Raw genomic sequence first — 22,003 nt, 5'->3', positions numbered from 1 at the left:
TGTCTCATTATTGTCATTCTCTTGGAGGAAATTTATTTATTGTTTCTATGATTTGTTGTTTGACCCATTCATTCTTTAGGATTAGATTATTTAGTTCCAATTAATTTTTATTCTATCTTAACATGGCCTTTTCACATGTGATTTTAATTCCATTGTGATGCAAAAAGATGCATTAATATTTCTTCCTTTCTTCTTGGGATTATAAAGTTTTTAGGCCCTCATACATAATCAGTTTTTCTTCAGGTGCCATGTACTGGTGAGCAAAGAGTATATTCCTTTTGATATTTCTATCAATTTTCTACAGAGATCAACCATATCTAACTTATCTGAACTTCTATTCATCTTCTTAGTTTCTTTCTTGTTTATTTTATGGTTAGATTTATCTAGTTCTGGGAGAGGGGAGGTTGAAGTCTCCCACTAGCATAATTTTTTAATTTATTTCTTCCTGCAACTATCTTAACTTCTCCTGCAAGAATATGGATGTTATATCACTTGGTACATGTATGTTTAGTATTAATATTACTTCTTTGCCAATGATACTTTTTATCAGGATGTAGTTGCATTCCTTACCTCTTTTAATTAGATCTATTTTTTTGTTTTTGTTTTGTCTGAGATCAGGATTGCTAGTCCTGCATTTTTCACTTCAGCTGAAGCATAGTATATTATGCTCCAGACTTTTACCTTTACTCTGTCTATATTCCTCTGCTTCAGATGTGTTTCTTGCAAAGAACATATTGTAGAACTACAGTTCTTAATCCATTGTGCTATAGGTTTCCTTTTTTATGGGAAAGTTCATCACATTCACATTCATCATGATGATTACTGTCTGTCTCCATCCTATTTTTTCCAGTTCATGCTTTTCTCTCCTTTTTCCCTTTCCCTCCTCACTGCAGCTTGCTTTCAACCAAAGCCTGCTTCAGTCTTTCCTCCCTTTTATTAGCCCCCTCCTTTACCTTCCCCTTTACCCTTATTGCTTCTTCCATTCTTTGTATCTACACCCTCACTTTTCTTTCCCCTTTCCCTCCCTACTTCCTATAGGGTTAGCTAGATTTCTATATTTGACTGTTATTCCCTCTTCAAGCCAAATCTGATGAGAATAAGGTTCAAACAATGCTCATCTCCCTCCTTTCTTTCCCTTTGTTGTAATACATTTTTGTGTCTTTTCATGTGATATAATTTACCCTTTTCTCTCTCCTCCTTTCCTCTTCTCCCTTCACATCCCTTAATTGTTTTTTATTATCACATCAATTAATTTATACCCGCACCCCCATATATCTATGCATCTATGTATCTTTCTGAATTTCCCCAGGGTTACACTGAAACCCACAGCTTGAAGTGTGGGGGATGGGTGGTCTGGCCACTGGAGGTCACCTACTGCCCTGGGGCTGCACTAGAGCATGGGCAGGCTCAGCATCTGGTTGACCTCCCTCTGTACTGGTGTCTGCCCAATTACCCTGGCTGTGCTAAGGCACTCCTGTGGTCCTGATGTTGGTGCTTACTGGCTCCACCTCTTTGGGGCTCAAGATCTCCTGCTGGTCTGCTGAGGTGGGGCTTGCTGGGATGCCTCCAGTCCTTCACTGGTTCCCTTCAGCCACAACAAGGGGGACCCTTCCTTTGATCTCACTAGCCTCCCAAGCTAAAATACTGCTCTACCCCTTATGTTGACACCACAATTCCCACATTTTTCCTGGGGCAATATTATCTGAATTTTTCAAGGTCAACAAGAGAGGGTGATAGCACTTACAGTTTACTCTGTCATGTTGGCTCCCAGAAGTTCAAGTAGATGACTTTCAAATATTCATTCTATGGGTTGATAGCCCTAGGAGCAGCTGTTATTACTGCTGAGGATCCTGGGCTTCTCTCTCAGCCAGCTCCACCCAACTCAAGTGCTGAGAAGTTTGGGAATCTGTATTGCTTCTGCTGACTCAGACCCCCCCCAACCCCCAGGGCCTTTGCTGCTCCGCTCTTGGTGAGTTTCTGCTGCTGCAACCCTCAGGCTCTGCACTCTCCCAGCAGATACTTCCTATCTTTCTTTCTGCTTATCCTGGGCTGAAAATCTGCCACACTCTGTCTTCTGGTGGATTCTGTCACTCTAAAATTTGTTCAGATTCATTTTTTAGAGGTATTTGAAGAGCTAAGATGAGTCTCTGCTTTCACTCTGCCATGTTGGTGCTTGGTCTTCCTGGTGTATTCTTTCAGTGACTATTTTACCTTCTGATTCTAGGACCTCAGGTCAATTTTCTTTAATAATTTCCTGAAAGATGCTGTTCAGGATCTTCTTTTTCATCACGGTGTTCAGGTAGACCAATAATTTTTAAATAGTCTCTCCTGGATCTGTTTTCCAGGTCAGTTGTTTTACCAATGAAGTATATTGTGTTTTCTTATAGTTTTTCATTATTTTGTTTCTGTTTGACTGATTCATAATATCTCAAAGGGTCATTAGCCTGCACTTTCCCAATTCTAATTTTTAAGGTATTGGCTTTTTTATTAGATTTTTGTAGCTGTTTATTTTTTCCATTTGGCCCAGTTTACTTTTTTTTTTTAACTTTTTAAGGAGCTAGTCTCTTCAGTGAGTTCTTGTGCTTCTTATTTCATTTGGCCAATTCTATTTTTTAAGAATGTGCTTTCTAGTCAATTTTTGTCCTTTTTCCAAGCTATTGATTCTCTCTTGCATATCTCTCATTTCTTTTCCAAATTTTTCTTCTACTTCTTTAACTTTTAGATTCCTTCTTGAGCTCTTCCAAGAAGGTTTTTTTGAATTTGGAACTAGTTCATATTCCTCTTTGAGGTTTCAAATGTGGGTGTATTGATAGTGTTGTCCTCTTCCAAATTTGCACCTTGATCTTCCCTGTCCCCATAATAAGAATATATTTTCATTTCCTGTTTCTGCTTTTTGTTCATGGCATTTGCCTATTTCCTGGATTATAGAGTTGAGTTTTCCTGCTGAAGAACAGGGGACACTGACCCAAGCTTCTTTTGCTAGGTGCCTGGGACCTGGTCACTGGCTTTATGTGCTCATTGCTCAGGTGCAGGCACTGGAGGCTGTAGGGGTGGTTCTGGCAGCTTACCAGGTGCTAAGCTAGGGTCAACAACACTGGAGTTCCAAGGGTGGGATGGGGAATCTGGCCCCTGGTGGACACCTGCTCACCCTGGTCTTGCACTAGCTCTTACTCATGTGGGTCTTACACTGGCTCCTGCTCACCTTAACTTTGCACTGGAATGTTTGGCTGGTAGAGGATGTCTGCCTACCACCTGGAGCTATGTCTCCTGGAGTTATACTTCCTGGAGTTGTGCTGAAGCATTGGGACATTTGCTGCTGTAGAACACAGGCATGCATAACTTTTTTTCTGATCTGGTGTCTGGTGGTTCCCATGCCTGTGCACTTGATGGTGGAGTTGAGCAGAGACCCTGGTTTTGGCACTTGCCTACTTTTCCACTCTGGGTCTCAGGATCTCCCCCTACTTTGCCAAGGTGAGGCTTGCTGCTGGCTTTTTGGGATGCCTCCTATCCTGTGCTGCTCTCCCTCCCCCAGGCAAGAGGAGCCTTTCCCATTAGTTCCCTAAGCTTCCTGGGCTACAGTACTGCTGTATCCCATCTTTCTGACAACTCAGTTATTTTACGGTTTTTCCTGAGGCTATGTTTTCTGGACTTTTAGAGGTCACTAGGGAAGGGTGAGCAAAACTTACTTCTTACTCTGCCATCTTTGCTCCCAAAAGCCTTGAATATTTCTTAATCTGCTAGCTCTTCTTCTAATGCATTCAGACTTGTCCAGATCTCTGCCATCCTTATAAAACTTTCACTTGACCCTGCCAGCTCTACAAATTATCTATTTCTCTTTTACCTTTCACAAATAAACTCACAAAAGAAGCACTCTAATAATAGGTAACAATTTACTATGTGCCAGGCACTGTGCTAAGGACTTTATAATTAGTACTTCATTTTATCCTCAGAACAACCCTATGAGATAGGTACTATTATTGTCTCCATTTTATAGTTAAAACTGGAGCGAAAAGGAGCTAAGTGACTTGTCCACGATAACACATCTAGTAAGTATCCAAGAGAAGATCTGAACTCAAGTCTTCCTGACTCCAGGTCTAGGAAACTGTATCACCTAGCCATTCTACACTTGGTGCAGCCACTTCTTTACCTCACTTAATTCTCACCCACTTTTTATTTTTTGACACTACTACTCAAGATTATCAAACATCTTTCACCTGCTTAATCAAACGACTTTTACTTTCATTATTATTGTCCTTTCAAAAATGTTTGATATTCTTGACCATCTCCTCCCTCCTGGATACCATTTAAACACTGGGTTATTAATTACAGTGTTAATTTCTGGTTTTCCTACATATCTGATTCCTCTTCAGTATCCTTTGCAGGATCCATGCTCCAGTCCTCTGCTTAGGTGTACTTCAGGATTCTGCCCTGGAGTCCCTTCTCTTTCTGTCTCTTGTTTCTTGCTGATCTTATTAGCTCCTATGAGGTAAATTATCATCTGTATTCAAATAAGTGTCATTTTTAGATTTCCAGACTACCTTTCCTGACATCAAATAGCATATATCTGTCACATTTTTTAATATGTATGGATATTCCACAGGAATCTTAAATTCAGTGTGTCCAAAATGTAACACATTATTTCCCCACTGTAATGGCAATCAAATTAGGATCTTTTGCTGTTTTTCTTTGACTAAAAGTGACTCTAATTGAACAATATGATTGGGGAGGATCTTTCCCACCCATTGATGGGCCTTCCCATTGTGGGAAGCTTGATTTGGGGAGTTGTTTTGTAGGAGGGTCCGAAGTACCTTTTGTTTTCTCTACTGAGGCAGTGAGTCAGAGGGTTATGCACTCTGGCTCTAAAACATGTATAAATACGATGATGGTGAGTTTTTACTTTGGGGTTTACTGACTAGAAGTGTTTCTTTGGCCAGAAAGCTCTGAAAAACCTCTAAGGAGTCCCCTGGCTCAAACCCGGAAGTTGATTCTTCTGTCTCTGGTTCCTGTGTATGTATGTATTGGTCAGACAGTTTTGGAAGCTCATTGTTGACTTTTAATTTCTCTGTATTTTCTTTGATGTTTAAGGGGCTGATTCCCCTGAACTAGGTGAATGATATGCATGCTTGGTTAAAGGAATGATACCTGTGCTTTATTAAAGGGATTGTTAACCTCTCAAAAGTTGCCTTTCTTTTTATGAATGCTGATCTAAGAACCTGTGGTAGGAGACCCCCCTGTGCATGATAGGATGCTTACTGTTATACCCACAACACAATTTCCCTCTTCTAGTTTCCCAGTTTCTAGCACAGCTATAGTTTATATCACCTAGGTACACAACCTGAGAATTATACTGATGGGGTATGAGCCCAAGAGGAGACTTGTCTTTTGACCCAGGAGAATTTTTGTCCCTTCTGTCTGAAGGAACCTGGAAGGTCTCACTTTGGGAGCTCCTTGGATTCCCCTTGCCATGCTCAAATCCTAGTTGTTCTCCCCACCCTTGAGGCTATCAAAATCTTATTCTATGGGCTACTGGCCATTCCCATCTAGATCCCATTTAGATTTGACCTCCATACTGGCCATTCTCATCACACTCACACCTCTAGATATTCCAGGCTAACCACCCCTATCAAGACTGTCCTGGAAGCCCCAGACTACATGGCAACACTTGGATTCTTCCTTCAGTCTTTTCTCTATTTAAGTTCCATTTTGCCTCCATGAAGACACTCAGATTCAATCTAGGTCAGACTCAGTCTAACTCAGATTGTATTTGATCTGCTTGTTAATACAAGCATCACAAATGGGAAAGATTCTTAAGAGTCAATCCAATATGGTGAATCTTTAGTAAACTTTGTTTTGACTGAAAGAAGGCTTGGGTCGAATTCATTTGAGCAGGGCATAGTGTGTTGGTATTTTGGGGTCCCCAGCATTCTGAACCTCAACAAAACTGTACTCTTCATTTTCCTTTATTTTCCCCTGCTTCCCTGTATGTAACCAGCTACCAATTTGTGTTGATTTTCTCTCCACAATATTTCTTGCATCTCCCCACCTCTCCACTCAGAAAGTTGCCATACCTGTTCAGGCCATTATTACTTCTTTCCTGAATTATAATGATGTTTGATAACTGTTCCACTGCTTCTATTCTCTTCCCTTTTCAGTGTGCCTTCTTCATAGTTCAAGACACTTTATTGTCTTTCTCTTGCTGTTAGGATAAATAAAATTGATTGTATGTTATTTAAAGCCTTCACAACCTCATTTCAACCTATCTTTCTAAATTAGTTTCATATTGTCCCTTATATTTCCTACATTATAGGATAACTGGGCCACTGACTCTTTTTAAAACAGTCCATGCTTTTGCACTAACTGTCCTGACCATGGAAATGCTTTCCTTATTTACCTCTTAATTTGAAATGCATAACAAAGCATATAGTGGCAGCTAGGTGGTAAGGTTGTTAAAATGTTGACCCTGGTGTCTAGAGGACCTAAGTTCAAATCCAGCCTCAGACTCTTACTAGCTCTGTATCCTTGGGAACTCACTTAACCCTGTTTGCCTCAGTTTCCTCATCTGTAAAATTACCTGGAGTGGCAAATCACTGTAGTCTCTTAGATAAGTAAATCCAAAAAAGGGTCTCAAAAGAGTTGAATACAACTGAACAACAAGAAGGAGATGTGGGCTGGTAAATGTTTCACAGACTGCTCTCCATTGCAAAAATACACCCAAAACACAATCTCACATTTTATCTGCTTTATTAACATTTTCTCTATCATTTTCTTATTTTAAACAAGCAAAAAAACAGTAAGTCAAGTCCTGATTTGTAGCATTCACCAATTTCTTCTATGGAAATATTCACACTAAGAATTATAGTCAGCTCTCTTAAATCCAAAGGAGTTTGCTATAGCACACTCCTGCAAGTTTTTTCTTGGTTTCATTCTAATGCCACCTCCTTCCTATGTAAGGAACTTTTTAAACTTAGTATTTATACTTTTAGGGATAGTGGAATAGGTGAGATGAGTTACTGATGAATTAAATGACTTAAATCAAGACAAGGTATATCACATTGAAAAGCCACATAAATGCAGAACTTCTTTGTCAATACAAGCATGAGGAGACTCTAAGATTAAGCATTATGTTAGTGCTCAATGAAATTATCCTACTGTGAATTGTGCCACTTTGTGCATCTTTTCTTGTATTTTGTTTATTTATTTAACAATCATACTTTATTAAAGAGTTATAACTATATATAATATATATATATATACATATATATTCATTTTTTTAAGTTAGTGGTTTAAAATGGCACTTTAAAGCTTAAGCTCCAGTGAAAATAAAAAGTAGACATTTCTTTAGTAGGGATTTGCTAAAACACTCATTTGCAGCAAAGCGTCAGTGAAGGATCAGTAGAAAGAAAGAAATTTGGAACCAAACACAACAATTTAAAGTCAATGTACCCTATTTAGTGATAATTCTAGCAAAGTGGCATCTCAGCTACACCCTTTATTATTACATATTAAAATGAATGCTGGGTAATTATAAAAACCTTCTTGCATAGCAGGAGTAACCAAAGAAGAGCTTCAGTTACTATCTGCAGAAGATATACAAGGAACATTTCTTTAGATGATAATCAATTCAAATGTATAATTTATTCTATTTAACATGCTAAAAATATATCCCACTGTCAACTATAGCACTATGGAAAATCTAATTTTTCACCATAATACAGAGCAATCTCATCTTTGTGCTTTCTGACATGCTTGAATTCGTTACAGAGGCCATGTTTGACTGCTATGGTGATATTGCTGGGATCTTGGATGTTGGTGAAATCTAATGGCTGTTTAAAAATAACAAAAATTAAGTCAGAATCTCCTAGCATGTATATTACCACTGGCATCATGTTTAATATTTTAACTGTGGTGTGAACTTTTTTAGCCTGCTGGAAAACTATTTAGATCATTGAAAATTAGGAAGCAGATACTTCCAGAATCCTGAGGTTCCTGTCATTCTTTCAGCTAAAAGATAAGACAGAAGCTCTGCACCACTCCTCAGTCTGGTCATTGAGTAGTCTGAATTCATGACTGAAATGGCTTACCCTTTATGGACAGAATGATATCTAATATGTCAGCATGAAAATTAGTTTCATGTGGTTATAACTGCTTTAATGAAAAATTATTGGGAATAACTACAGTGAGACAAGGGAGTTTGTGTTTCATTTGTGCTGCTTACATGAAGACTTATGAAGATCCATGAAGCATAAAAATTAACAAGCAAAAATTACACACATACATACATAGAGAGTAGGGCTTCCCCCCACTACCTTCAAACCTCAGGGAATGTACAGTCTGGTAGAAAAGAGAAAACACAGAGTCATAACTTTGAATTCTAGGACCTGGGATAAATTTGGTTGAGTGATGTTGGAGGTGGATGACATGAGGAGGAGCTCACCTAGGGTGTATGAAGTTTTTGAGATTCGTGATAAACTGGATTGTGTTGATGTTTATAGTGATCCCAAGCATCCCATGATGCTGATCCCCAGACCTCTCGCAACTTCATGCAGGACTGATAATACACAGCTGCACTGCAAAGTACTCTGAATAATCTGCTTATTCCTCATGTCATGGCAAGTAATGCCCAATTTCTGATTTTTTCTTCCCTTTCTCCCTCCATACCCCTTTTATTTTCTTTCTCCCTTCAATGCTTCCATCTTTTTTTTCCTCCCTTCCTGCCTCTCTCCCTTACTAAATTATATTCCCAATATAGTCTGGGTAAATTGTGAATAATCAAAAGGGGAGAAAGACAATTTAGAAATCACTGATTTTTGACATGGATCCTGATCTCTATTTTTCATCTCTTAATTATATAACTATTCCTCTGGGTATAAAATGAAAGTGAATATTGAGAAAACCCTTCAGGTCTACTCCCTGAACTAAACTAGTGCCTCCAGAATCTATTCTTTGCATTTGTGTCTCTAGACACATCCCAAAACTGTTAAACAAGAGTGAGATAATGAACTGTAATGGTAGTTAGACCGTTGCTCATGTGAAATGAGGAAGTACTTTGTATCTATTCTATGATGGAAAAAAAAACTACCACTAAGTTAGTTTTGCCATCTCTGTACCATCTCTTCTCCTTTTTATTTTATAAAATATATTGCTGTTTTTGAAGTCTAAGAAACTTCAACTTCCAACAAAAGTCAAATCTAGAAATTTGAGAGCCATTTATTACTTTTATTTATTTCTTCTTTATGATTATTTTTTGTTTGACTGGTTTTTGCCCAAATACAAGGTTACATTTATGAAACATTGAATCAATGTTTTCATTATTTAAATTAAATCAAGGGTATTATCATATTGTTTTCTTATCATTTTACTTAGAATAAACATTAATAACTTATTAAATTAATTTTAGAGCATAAATGTTTGAGCATAATTTGTCCTTGTAAGAATGACATACCACATGCCACTACTGAAGATAACTTACTACAGTTGACTTTGTTTGTCAAGCTGTTTATATGCTATTCTAGGTGAAATAATCATCAGCAACCTGAGAAACACAGAAAGAATTTTGATAAAAATTTCATTAATAGTAAATGATGTGTGCATTATTAAGTCAGCAGTTGAAACCTGAGTAAGAGCCAATCTACAGCTGACAGGTATCCTTAGCAGTAGACACGGCTGGCTCTTAGGCAGTAAATATATAATCAGATCTTCAGCCATAACTTTCTGCATCCTTCCCACAACCCTATCTTAGCCGTTTTTCCCATAGTATTTATCTGCTTCTTCCATGAGGCTTTAGATCCTAGTTACCTGATAAACTCAGTAACAATGAATTATTTTCATACATGAATCCCCCTTATTATAATGTTATGAACACTAACATAGATGGACTAATATATAAAAATTGAATTGTATGCATCAGCAAATGTCACAAGGCCTCAATATTTTTTCAAATCATGTATATACAATATACGTTGGATTAATGTTGGCTCTGATAACAATGGTGATATTAATGGTTATAGCAGTTGTAACTGTAGGGGCAGCTAGGTAGTTTAGTGGAGAGAATGTTAGATGTGGGAGTGGAGTCAGAGTTCACATCTGGTCTTGACACATTCTCACTGTGTGACTCTGTTGTGTTGTAGACCATGCCATCAGAGAAATGATGACATGATTTGCAATTGACTTTGTTTTGAGTGAAGGAAGGCTGTGCAAGGTCACCAGGCTCACTTCTCTGGAGTCATATGAATACAGTGACCAGGTATTCATCAGGATGACTGGAGATGGCCCAGGATGCAATGGGAGACCTTGGCCCCTTTAGGCCCGGGCAAGTCATAAACTCACTTATTTTCCTTGTTTGTAAAATGGGGATAATAATAGCATCTAACTCCTAAGGTTGTTGTAAAAATAAAATTAAATATTTGTCAAGTGTATTGTAACTCTTTAGGCTTATATAAATGATCCCTACTATCCAGATAAGTAATTAGCTGTGGATGTAATAGCAGTAGTAGTAGTAGTAGTAGCAGTAGTAGTAGTGGTGGTGGTGGTGGTAGTAGTAGGTAATATTTACAGAGAGTTTTAAGAAGAGCATGGTATAGTAGACAGAGAATTAACCTTGGAGTCAAGAAGATAACAAATCCTCTAGGAGATATTAGCTGTGTGAGCATGAATAAACCACTTAACTACTTTGCACCCTGCAACACTCCAATGAGTTTTTGTTGATTTTCATCAATGGAAGGTGTTCCTATATTGATGGAATGAGAGAGAGTGAAGGCCAAGGGAGGTAGAGGAAGAGGAAAAGAGAGGGACAGATGGGGAGGAGGAGGGAGAGAGAAGATAGGGAGAAGGGAGAGAGAGATAAAAATATTGAAAAAAATGCCTTAAATACATTTTTTCATTAGCATATGGTAATAAGGGCTTTCTCCAGACAGACTCTTTATGTTCCCATGGATTTGGGAGTGCAGATTCAACTCCACAAGGTTTTGTTGTGTGTTTACTATATGTCAAGTACTGTGTTAAGTTCTAGGGATACAACTAAAGATAAAAATAAAAAATAAAAACAAAGAAAAGAACAGTTTTTTTTTCCTTGGGAAGCTTATATTAAGAAATTCAGATTAAAAATGGCTGATTTTTTTATTCTAGAAAGTTATGAGCCCAAATGTTTTTGAAAATCTGAGAAGGTAGAGACACTTGAAGAGGAAGTTGAATTGACTAAAAAGAGCATAGGAGTTTAGGTACTTTATCATTCCTCATTTCAAGTTTCGAGGACTAACACAGAAGCCACTTTAAGTCATCACTCCCACTAGCTCATAAGTTTCTCCCTAATAATGTAGCTTATAAACGCAAAATATTCTAGACATGTTACCATTTATCATCTGTCTCTAAATTGCTTTTAAGTACACAGATCTCATCAAATTGGCAACCCTGATCTGTTCTCTCTGGTTTTAATGCATAAATATGTTCATATCTCCCCCTGCACACACATAAAATGCAGTGTTTCACTATATGAGAAAATGATATTCACAGACTATTGATACACATCGATAAATCCCTTCCACTATGCCAACTATTTTTCCATCAAACCATACTGCCTAATGCTTCCAAATGGACAAACCATATCAAATTGTCAGCTATTGTTAAAATTGCTGTTTTATCACCACAAACTCATTCTGAGGTCATCCCTTTCTCAGAAATTTAAGTGAACATCTTGCTGTCTCTTTGCCAGAACTGCCCCTGAATCACTGACCTGTCATATCTTCCTATTCAAAGCTTCTTCAGGGCAACAGGACTCTTTTCTTATTTAAGAAAACAAAAATATCACTTTGTAAAATGTTAAAAATAACTCTCCAGGACATCTATCCAAGTAAGTCATGTGAGTTTCTTTCAAAACATCTCCAATTTTTTTTCTTTGTCCTTTTCCAAAACTTGCTGAATGTTGATCATCAAAATGTAATATAGGTATCTTTCCCTTCATCTTCTGATAAAGGACTGCTTGAATGAAGAGGATCTGGGCATTCATGACCTGAAAAATGCTGAGTTTCTCCATGGATTTAAAATATGGTGTTTCTATACAATTTTCTATTCCATTTGATAATATGTCACTAACTTTTCCATGGTTACAGTGATTTTATGCCAATACACAGCAAGTAGCCAGGACATAAAATAGATTAACCATCATGCCCTTTGCTGCTGAGCTCCATTATTTGTAAATGTCCATTCAACGGTTAGGAACAATAGTGATAGGTGCTAAAGAAATTAATAAGTAGAAAAACAGATATGCAACATATTTTAACTTCTTAAGATTGTACTAGCATTTTTGAATACAATTTCCATGCCCTTTTGTTTATTTGTTATTAGAAGTACAGCTACTCAAAGGGAAGATTTCTGATGCTGTTAGAGCTACTGAAATGATACAAACTTTTGACTTTCTCATTCTATATCATATTCATCCATTTGCTTATTCTTTGAACAAACCTTTATCAGGTAAAGGTACAAGTACTGTGTGAGGCTTGAAGGGGAAATTAAGATGCAAAGATTTGGTCTTTGGCCATAATTATTTATAAATTATTTATAAATAGAAAGGGAGGACTAGAGATATAACTCCATTTAGTAAAATCCACATCCTGAACTGAGCACAGATAAGGATTAGAACATTGTACAACAACTAAATTCAATACAGCTTTCTATAAGTGTTTATCACTCTGGGCAGACTTTCCAATTTTTTCTTTCTATTGCTATTTTCGTAATTAAACCTAGTGAAAGTGATTTGGTACTCACCTGCCTAGAGATACACACTCCAACTTTGTTGGAAGTAATTAGAAAACAAAGAGAGGACAACAGGAAATGTTATTAAAGCACAAAGAAATATCTTTATCTGTGACCTTTTTATAAAGTGCAAAAGTGTTTCTCACATTAAGTTGCAAGAAAAACTTGCTACTAGCTTTTCAAAGATTGGCTGCATGCTTAGAAATTTTTTAAAAGTTAAATTTGCCAAGTCCTGTACAATTGAACAGTTCCAGACAGAGAAGTCAAGGTTTCAGGTACCCATGTCAGAGGGCAGCAGGAGAGAAGAATATTAACCATCTTCTTTGCATCTCTGTTTCCACCATTAACCGTGGTAGCTTGCAGCAGAACTACATGCCACATCCAGTGAGAAAAGACACAATTTCCAGACAGAGCCAGATACAGAGAGTCATTAAGAACTCTAGTCAGGAAGCAGATTCAATAAGAATTACCTCTATAAAAGAAGACAAAGATGACTATGGATTCAAGAGAGAATTACCCTAGTAGGTAGAAGTTAAGCTAAGGAGAGGAACAGACCTAGGAAATACAGTTAAATGACCCATCCAACTTGCACAATGAGACCAACATGAAATACAGTGAGGCTACCACAAAAAAAAAAAAAAAAAGAAGTGAAGAAAGAAAAAGAGGAGGCAAAACCAAGATGGCAAAGTAAAGGCTGGGACTCACCTGAGCTCTCCCCCAAACCCCTCAAGATACCTTTACAAATGACTCTAGACAAATTCTATAGCAGCAGAAACCACAGAAAAAGGAGAGAACTAAATTTATAACCCAAGACAACTTGGGAGATCAGTAGGAAAGGTCTGTTACACCAGAATGAGAAAGAAGCTCAGTCTAGATCCAGCTTCAAAAAACCAGGAGCAGGTGTTGGGAGTGACTGAATCACCAGTAACATATGCTGCTTCTACAGTTCTCAGTACACAGAAAATAAGGGGGTTGAACAGCTGGTCGGAAGGAGATTACAGTGTTCTTTTTGCTAGCACTGAGGCAGGATTCTGTTGTTTTTCCCATACGTGGAGCTGGGTCAAAGTTCTTGGTGGCAGTCCCAGAGCAAGGAGGAACATTATCACACTAGAGCTTGTGGCAAGAATAGAGGGAGGACTCTCCTCACAGGTCCAGGACAGGAACAGAGCAGGAGCCAGGAGGGTAGTGAACACCACTCAAATCATACCACCTTGAAAGAATTGAAAATTTTCAGGTCCATAGAAGTATCTGAAAACAAAGAAAACTTCTGACATTTTGAAAAATGTGCCCTCTGCCCTGGAAAAGAGCCCTACCTTAACAAACAGTTAAAAATCAAGTCATAGACTGGGAAAATGAGCAAACAATGGAAAAATCTCTCACTATAGAAAGTTACTATGGTTACAAGGAAGATCAAAACATACACCCAGAAGAAGACAAAAAAGTCAAAACTCCTACAATCCAAAGCCTCCAAGAAAAATATGGATTGATCTCAGGCCATGGAAGAGTTCAAAAATAATTTTGAAAATCAATAAGTAAAGAAAAATTGAGAAAAGAAATGAGTGATGAAAGAAAATCATGAAAAATAAGTGAACAGCTTGGTAAAGGAGACACAAAAAATTTGAAGAAAATAACAGTTTAAATAACAGACTGGGACAAATGGTAAAAGAAATTTAAAAATCCAATGAAGAGAATGCGTTAAAAATTAGAATTGCCTAAATGGAAAAGGAGGTCCATAAACTCAATGAAGAAAATAATTCCTTAAAAATTAGAATGAAGAAAGTGAAAGATAACGACTTCATAATGAATCAAGAAACAATCAAACAAAACCAAAAGAATGAAAAAAAATAGAAGACAATGTGAAATATCTCATTGGAAAAATAACTGACCTGGAAAACAGATCCTGGAGAGATAACTTAAAATTTATCAGACTACCAGAAAGCCATGATCAAAACAAAAAGAGCCTTAGATATCATCTTTCAAGAAGTTGTCAAGGAAAACTGCCTTTCTATTCTAGATGCAGATGGTAAAATAGAAATTTAAACAATCCACTGATCACCTCCTAAAGGATATTCCAAAATGGAAAGTGGAAGGCATATTATAGTCAAATTCCAGAATTGCCAGGTCTATTAGAGAATATTGCAAACAGCCAGAAAGGAACAATTCGAGTATTATGGAGCCAAAGTAAGGAACACAAGATTTATCAGCTTCTACATTAAACAATCGAAGGGCTTAGAATATAATATTCTGGAGAGCAAAGGAGCTAGGATTACAACCAAGAATCACCTACACACAAAAGTGAGTATAATCCTACATGGGTAGAGAAGTTTCAAGCATTCTTGATGAAAATACTAAAACTGAATAAAAATTTGACTTTCATATGACAAGACTCAAGAGAAGCATAAAATCATAAACATGAAAGTGAAATTGTAAGGACTTAAAAAGGTTAAACTGTTTATATTCTTACATGGGAAAATGATACGTGTAACTCATAAGACCTTTCTCAATATTGGGGTAGTTAGAAGGAGTATATATAGATAGAGGACAAAGTTGTGAGTTGAATGTGAAAGGATGATACCTAAAAAAAAAAATAAAATTAAGGGGTGAGAGTAATGTACTAGGAGAAAGAGAAAGGGAAAGATAGAATAGGGTAAATCATCTCATATAAAAGAAGCAAGAAAAAGTTTTTACAATGTAGGGGGAAAGGGAATAGATGAGGGGGAGTGAGTGAACCTTACTCTTATCAGAATTGGGAATAACATACACATTCAATTGGGTATAGAAACCTATCTTACCCTACAGTAAAGTAGGAAGAGAAGAGGATAGGGTGGGGTGTGAGAGATGGGAAGCCAACTGGGGGAGGGGTATTTAGAAACAAAGCACTTTTGAGGAGGGACAGAGTGAAAAGAGAGAGAAAATAGAATAAATGAGGTGAATAGGATGGAGCAAAAAAAACAGTAATGTTAACTATGAAAAAATTTTTGAAGCAAGTTTCTCTGATAAAGGTCTCATTTCTCTAACATATAGAAAACTGAATCAAATTTATAAGGATGGGAGCCATTCCCCAACTGATAAATGATGAAAAGATATGATCATTTTTCAGATGAAATAATCAAATCTATAGTCATATGAAAAAATACTCTAACTCACTATTGACTGGAGAAATGAAAATTAAAACCATTCTGAGGTGCTACCTCATATCTATTAGATTGATTGTTGTCCTTCATCTTTGAAGAGGACCAAAATGACATTACCATGATAAAGTGAAATTTCGGTGTGTCCAGCTGTGGTTGATCAGACCAGTACGAGCTTGGAATGCTCTACCACAGGTTGGGCATAGGTAGTTCATGTGAATATTTGGGGTAGATATCCCAAATATGTGCATCCTGTGTTTACTATTAATCTATTAGATTAGCTAGTAAGACAAAAGGTATGGGTGACAGGTGTCGAAAGGAGGGGACATTAATACAATGTTGTTGTGAACTAATTTGACTCATTCTGTAGAGCAGTTTAGGGCTATAGGACTGTGGATGCCCTTTGACCTAGCAGTGCCACTGCTGGATCTATGTCCCAGAAGAGATTCTAAAAAGAGAGACTGGTGTGTACAGAGGTATTTATAGCAACTCTTTTCTTGGGGGCAAGGGACTGAAAATTGAGGGGATACCATCAGTTGGGGAATGACCGAACAAGTTGTAATGTGTGAATATGATGGAATGCTATTGTACTATAGGAAATGATGAGCTGATGCTCAAAGAAAAACCTGGAAAGATCTATATGAGTTCATGCAAAGGGAAATATACTATGTACACAGTAAGAAGAATATTTTGGGATGATCAGCGGTGAATGACTTGGCTGTTATCAGCAATGCAATGATGCAGGGCAGGTCTGAAGGACTTATGATGAAAAGTGCTATCCATCCTCAAGGAAGGAACTGATGGTTTCTGAATCCAGACTTTTGATTACTATTTTTACTTTATTTTTCTTGTGTATTTTCTTATACACCATGAGCATTATGGAAATGTTTTGCCTGACTACACATGTGGAGCCTATGTTGAATTGCTTGTCTTCTCAATGATGGGGATGAGGAAAGAATCTGAAGCTCAAAGCTTTAAAAATAAATGGTGAGAATTGTTTTTACATGTTAGTGGAGAAAAATAAAATACTAAATTTTTATGCAAAAAAAGAAAATTTTAAAAAAGAGAGAAAAACATTTGGACCTGCAATACTGGAGATGAATTATCTTAGCCATATGTATTCTCCACATGTGTGTCCCATGACCAGTGTATTCAAAGTATTGTTGCAGTTTAGACTTTTCTCACCCAGGGACACCAAAAACTGTTACAGTTTCATGTGCATGATGGTATAACCATCCAAAGAATTCGTAGTCAGACCACCTCTAATCCAAGTATAGGCATTTATTGAGATTGATGAGTCTCATGAAGCAGGCTAAGTTCCAAGAGGAACCAGCAACTTCAGAGAAAGCAAGATAGATTTTTGTAGGGTAAAGATGTAATTACATAACAGAAATTATCAATATTATAAAGGCAGGAAGGGTTTGTTAAGGGATTAGGTAATAGGGGAGGGGTTCCAGACAGAGTGCATGCAATTACCCACAACGAATTCAGAAAAATCCATTTGGAGGGGTATGTAGGTATGATAAAGGTATAGTAAGCCTCTCTATGTCACAAGTTCACTTAAAGGACAGCTTTTGCTATTACTTCTCAGGTGCCTGCTTAGGGAAAGTCTTGTTTTGGGGTCCACATTCTACTTAGGCATCCTGGTGATGGTGCTTTCCGATTGGCTGACTATTGTGGTCTCATCTAAGGCTAGATGAGTATGGTTGCGGTTGAGTGCATGGACACACCTGCTGTTGCTGGGGGCAATGGCTGCTGTTCTGTGAGAAATATGAGTTGATGGACACACCTGTTCTAGTGAGCAATGAGGCATATATGAGGAAGTTAGGATATTGAGTCACGGTTGGAGTGGGGTAAGTGGCTAAGTAGAGGTAGTGGGCCTGCTGTTCAGTGGGGCCTATCTTTATTAGGATTCCATCAGCATGTGACCACCCTTCCTTATATATATTTGTGTGAATAGGAAAAGTGGATGTCAGGATTGTAGGTGAGACTTTTATAATTAGTGTTCTTACTATGTCAATTTGTGAAAAGCCTTTACTTTGAGCTAATTGGATCTGGTTTTGTTCAGTCATTTTGTCATGTCTGAGTTGGCCCCACTTGGGGTTTTCTTTGGCAAAGATACTGGAATGATCTGCCATTTCTTCTCTAGCTCATTTTGCAGATGAGGAAAGTAAGGCAAATAGAGTTAAGTGACTTACCCAGGGTCACACAGTTAGTAAGTGTCTCGAGCCATATTTGAGCTCAGGAAATGGAGCCTTCCTGATTCCAGTCCTGAATTCTATTCATTGCACCACCTACCTGCTCTAATTGTTTATACTGACTGAAAATTAAAGGTAAGTTCACTGTAGGCAGTCATGAGCTATAATTTAGGAATCATCAGTTAAGGATTGTGAAATGATAGCTCTCAAATCCATTTAGAAAACTAAGCCAAGAAGTGTTGGACTAAGAGTCAGAAGGCATTCTGTACAGTGGAAAGAGCACTAATTCTTGTATCATGGGATCTACTTTCACGTCCTACGGCTGGTGTTTACTATCTGCATGACCTTGGACAAGTCACTTAATATCCCTTGACCTCAATTTCATAATCTTAAAAAAAGGTAGTTGGAATAAGTGGTCTCCAATATCCATGTAGTTCTAAAAGTATAATCCCATGAACTAGGTTTAAGTTCCAGATCTTTCATTAATTAGCCATGTGAGTTCAGGTAAATCACTTGTCCAGTTTGGATTTTAATTTCCTGAAGTGTAAGGGAGTAGGTTAAGGTAAATGATTTCTAAAATCCCTTCCAAAATCTAATAACACGTGATTGTATATAGTTATCCACGATTTTAATCTGAAATAGATGTGCTTTAGTATAATATATTATCTCATGCTAAATCCCTTCTCAGCAATGTGTTTGTATTAAACTATTTTCAAATCATTTAAGTACAAAATATGTACTAATGATTTAAGATCGGAGGGAAGGCCCCCTACTCCTTTCCATATATACCTTATTTGTCTCTAAAGTTGCTAACATAGCTTTAAAAAGATCTTAGTTTTCTAGATATAATTTACATCGGCACTTAAGCCAAGAAAAGATGTAAGGATAAAAACTTCTGAAAATAGCATACTGACCTTCAGGTAGCACCAACAATCCACAGCTAAGGTTATGGTGGTATTTCCTTCTCAAGGAGAATTATTAATTAGCATTCACTAGGAAATTTAGAAGAGGCAATGATTGATCTTAGTACTTAGAGTGAAATAGCTTGGTTTTAACTGAATGTCTAACTATAATGTTTGCTAATGAGGAGCTTCTCGTCTAAGCTTTAAACGAAACTGTTTCTTTTGCTGAACAAAAGCACTTTTATTTAAGAGCAAAGTAATCATTTCCTACCAACTCCTAAATATTGCCAAACTTTAAATTGAACTTTAGAAGGAAATTTCTACTACAGATCAATAAGTGTACAGTAGCAGATAAAAAGAAACATCAACAACAAAAAAGATTCATCTGTAGTTTAATAAAAATGAATTCAGCCTGCATCTTCAGGGAGTCTTTAATGAATGTGGATAATGACTACTAATAGCCTGAAGTCAGAGAAACACCTGCGGATGACAGAATAGTCATTAGTTGGCTAATTCAAACATTGTATTAAACCTAGAATAGTAAAAAGAGAGGCAAGGAAAAGGTCTGGCAAGTTGCTGCTGGGGATTTTCTCTCCCCACATTTTCCTACTACTACTATAAAACAGAGAGCTCTGGGAATTACTCCTATTACTTTGTCATTTGCATTTTGCACTAGGAGAGGCAGACTGGCAAAGTGATTAGAGATCTGACCTTAAAGTCTGAAGGTATGTGTTTCTGTCCTACCTCTGACACATACTGGATGACTCGATGCAAGTCACTTGACCTCTAAGCAACCCTGTGATAGCAGAAGTTGTAGGGATGGTGTTTACCTACATCGATAGAAGGAATTCACCCACTTAGAAATTGCCTATATCAATAAAATCATAGGTCCAGGCCATATCGAGAGTTTTTTTTTCTTAATAAATGTTACTTTATTTTTGTAAAATGTAATAAAAAAGTGCATCCTTCTGAAATTCTTATCAAGTATTTCCTTTATCATGTAATTCCAGTCTCTCATATTTATATCGTTGTTCAAATTATGTGTTGAGGAGTCTAGCAAGAAAGACAGCACTCTACATCTAATTCATCTCAGTAGCTAAAGAGTATGAAGGGCAAGCATTCCTAGTGATTTATTACAAATTAAAGTTTCCATATTTCAGTGAATCTGTGATTTCTGAGACATGGTCACTTTCTCCAAGAGTGCAGATCATAAGTCATCTAGACTTTCTCATTTGGTCTTTGCCTTACTATAAGAAGTCCAGCTATTCAAAACTGCTAGGAGCTTTCTTTCACTTTACATCTCTCAATATCATGTAGGAACCAATCGGCATATTGGTTGGCCATTTGAGCGGCCAATGGTAGAAAAATATTCATGTTAAACGTGGGGGTTTTATCTCAGGGAAAAGCTTCAAGGATATTTAAATATCCTGTGAAATTTCCCAAATGCAGTCCACTGGACTTTCTTGATCCTGTTTAATTCTGGAGCCAGATCACCATCCATCTTCAGTAGATAGAGGAAACTAAGTAGAGCACAGGACCTGGAATCAGAAAGTCCTGATTCTAGATCTGGGCTCAGATACTTACTGACTTTTTGGCCTCCAAGTAAGACACTAATCTTTCTCTGCCTCTGTTTCCTTATCTGTAAAATAGGAATAATTGTGCTGCCTACTTCCCAAAGTTATTGTGAGGATAAAAGGAGAGAATATTTGCGAAGTATTTTACATGTCTTAATATATTTATATATGTTATTATTATTATTAATGTCCATACAAAATATAGCTACTGATATCAGCCCAATATTCACTGTCTTCCCCCTGTAACACAATCTGCCTATCCCCTACCAATCTAGACTGGTCTTTGTATTAAATACCACCCTAAGGGAACTGTAGAACATGGTAATTCACCTTGTTAGCTACTACTATCCCTGCTCTTAGCTAACTTCCAGTATTTGTTGCTCTTTCTATGCCTGATTACTTAGTCACAGATCTACATCATAGTAAATTACAATCACGATGTTACAAGAGAGAAATCTCTATAGATCATCTCAGTAATTATCCTTCTCATGTTCAATCTTCCAGTGTCTTTTAAACACTTCTTCCAGAGTTTTTACCCGTGGCCTACTTGAAGGGCATTTCAGCAGAACCCTTTCCTCCTTTTACTATATTCACTATTGTTATTATTAACAACTTTGAAAAATATAAGAACTATTATTAACAAAATGAAAATCTTCAATTCCAGAAGACCAATGAGGAAGCATACTATTCACCTCTTGTGAGAGAAGGTGATCAATTTAGGGTGCAGAATGACACATATATGTATGTGTATATCTCATTCTGTTCCCTAAACACATACATTTCCATTAATACATATAAATATGCATATATATGTATTATACACACACATACATACGTATGTACATGGTAGATAGATCAATGAATACTGCCAGTGAGAGACTTTTTCTCCTTGACTACACACATGTTACAAAAAAAAAAAAATGCTTTCCTTCTTGCCCTACTAGTGAGGTGGAGGTACAAGAAGGAGAAATTAAATTTTTATATTTAAAAAAAAGAAACACTCCAAAATAGAAAAAAATCACTGGAGTGATGTCTTAATTTCTGACCCATGCTTTCTGGTATAAATGTTTATTCTATGATTACAAAGTTACTGGTAAAGCAGTGACAGTCCTGGAACAGCCTCAAGTCTTCTAACTTTGAGGTCAGGGCTCTTTCTACTAACAAGCACTTACTGTCTGCAGAATCAATAAGAAGTATACTCTTTAATTTTTCCTGTGAACCAATGAGAGACTGTATGTATCCATGATCTTAAATGAGTTTATAGAGGAAAAGGTACTAAGAACAATTGACAAAGAAGCAAAGAGATAGGAAAGGGGGAGATTTAACAAAGATGAATTCACTGACCATGGCACATATGTGTTTATGAAATAAAAGCTTTCATTTTTTTATAATAGTCTCTCATCTATAGTCTAGTCTCAGCTATGCTTTGTGGACTTTCCTTAATAAAGGCA

At 37.1% G+C, this 22,003-nt stretch overlaps 1 protein-coding gene across 3 annotated transcripts in view; it reads left to right on the top strand.

Annotated features, from left to right (window-relative positions):
• Nucleotides 1-22,003, top strand: part of LINGO2 (leucine rich repeat and Ig domain containing 2) — a 1,607,677-nt gene that overhangs the window by 863,192 nt on the left and 722,482 nt on the right. The window lies entirely within an intron of this gene.

The sequence above is a fragment of the Notamacropus eugenii genome, chromosome 1 (assembly GCF_028372415.1).
Source record: "Notamacropus eugenii isolate mMacEug1 chromosome 1, mMacEug1.pri_v2, whole genome shotgun sequence".
Taxonomy (NCBI): Eukaryota; Metazoa; Chordata; class Mammalia; order Diprotodontia; family Macropodidae; genus Notamacropus; species Notamacropus eugenii.
Note: the sequence above shows the minus strand (reverse complement) of the source record. Positions and strands in the feature narration are given on the sequence as shown.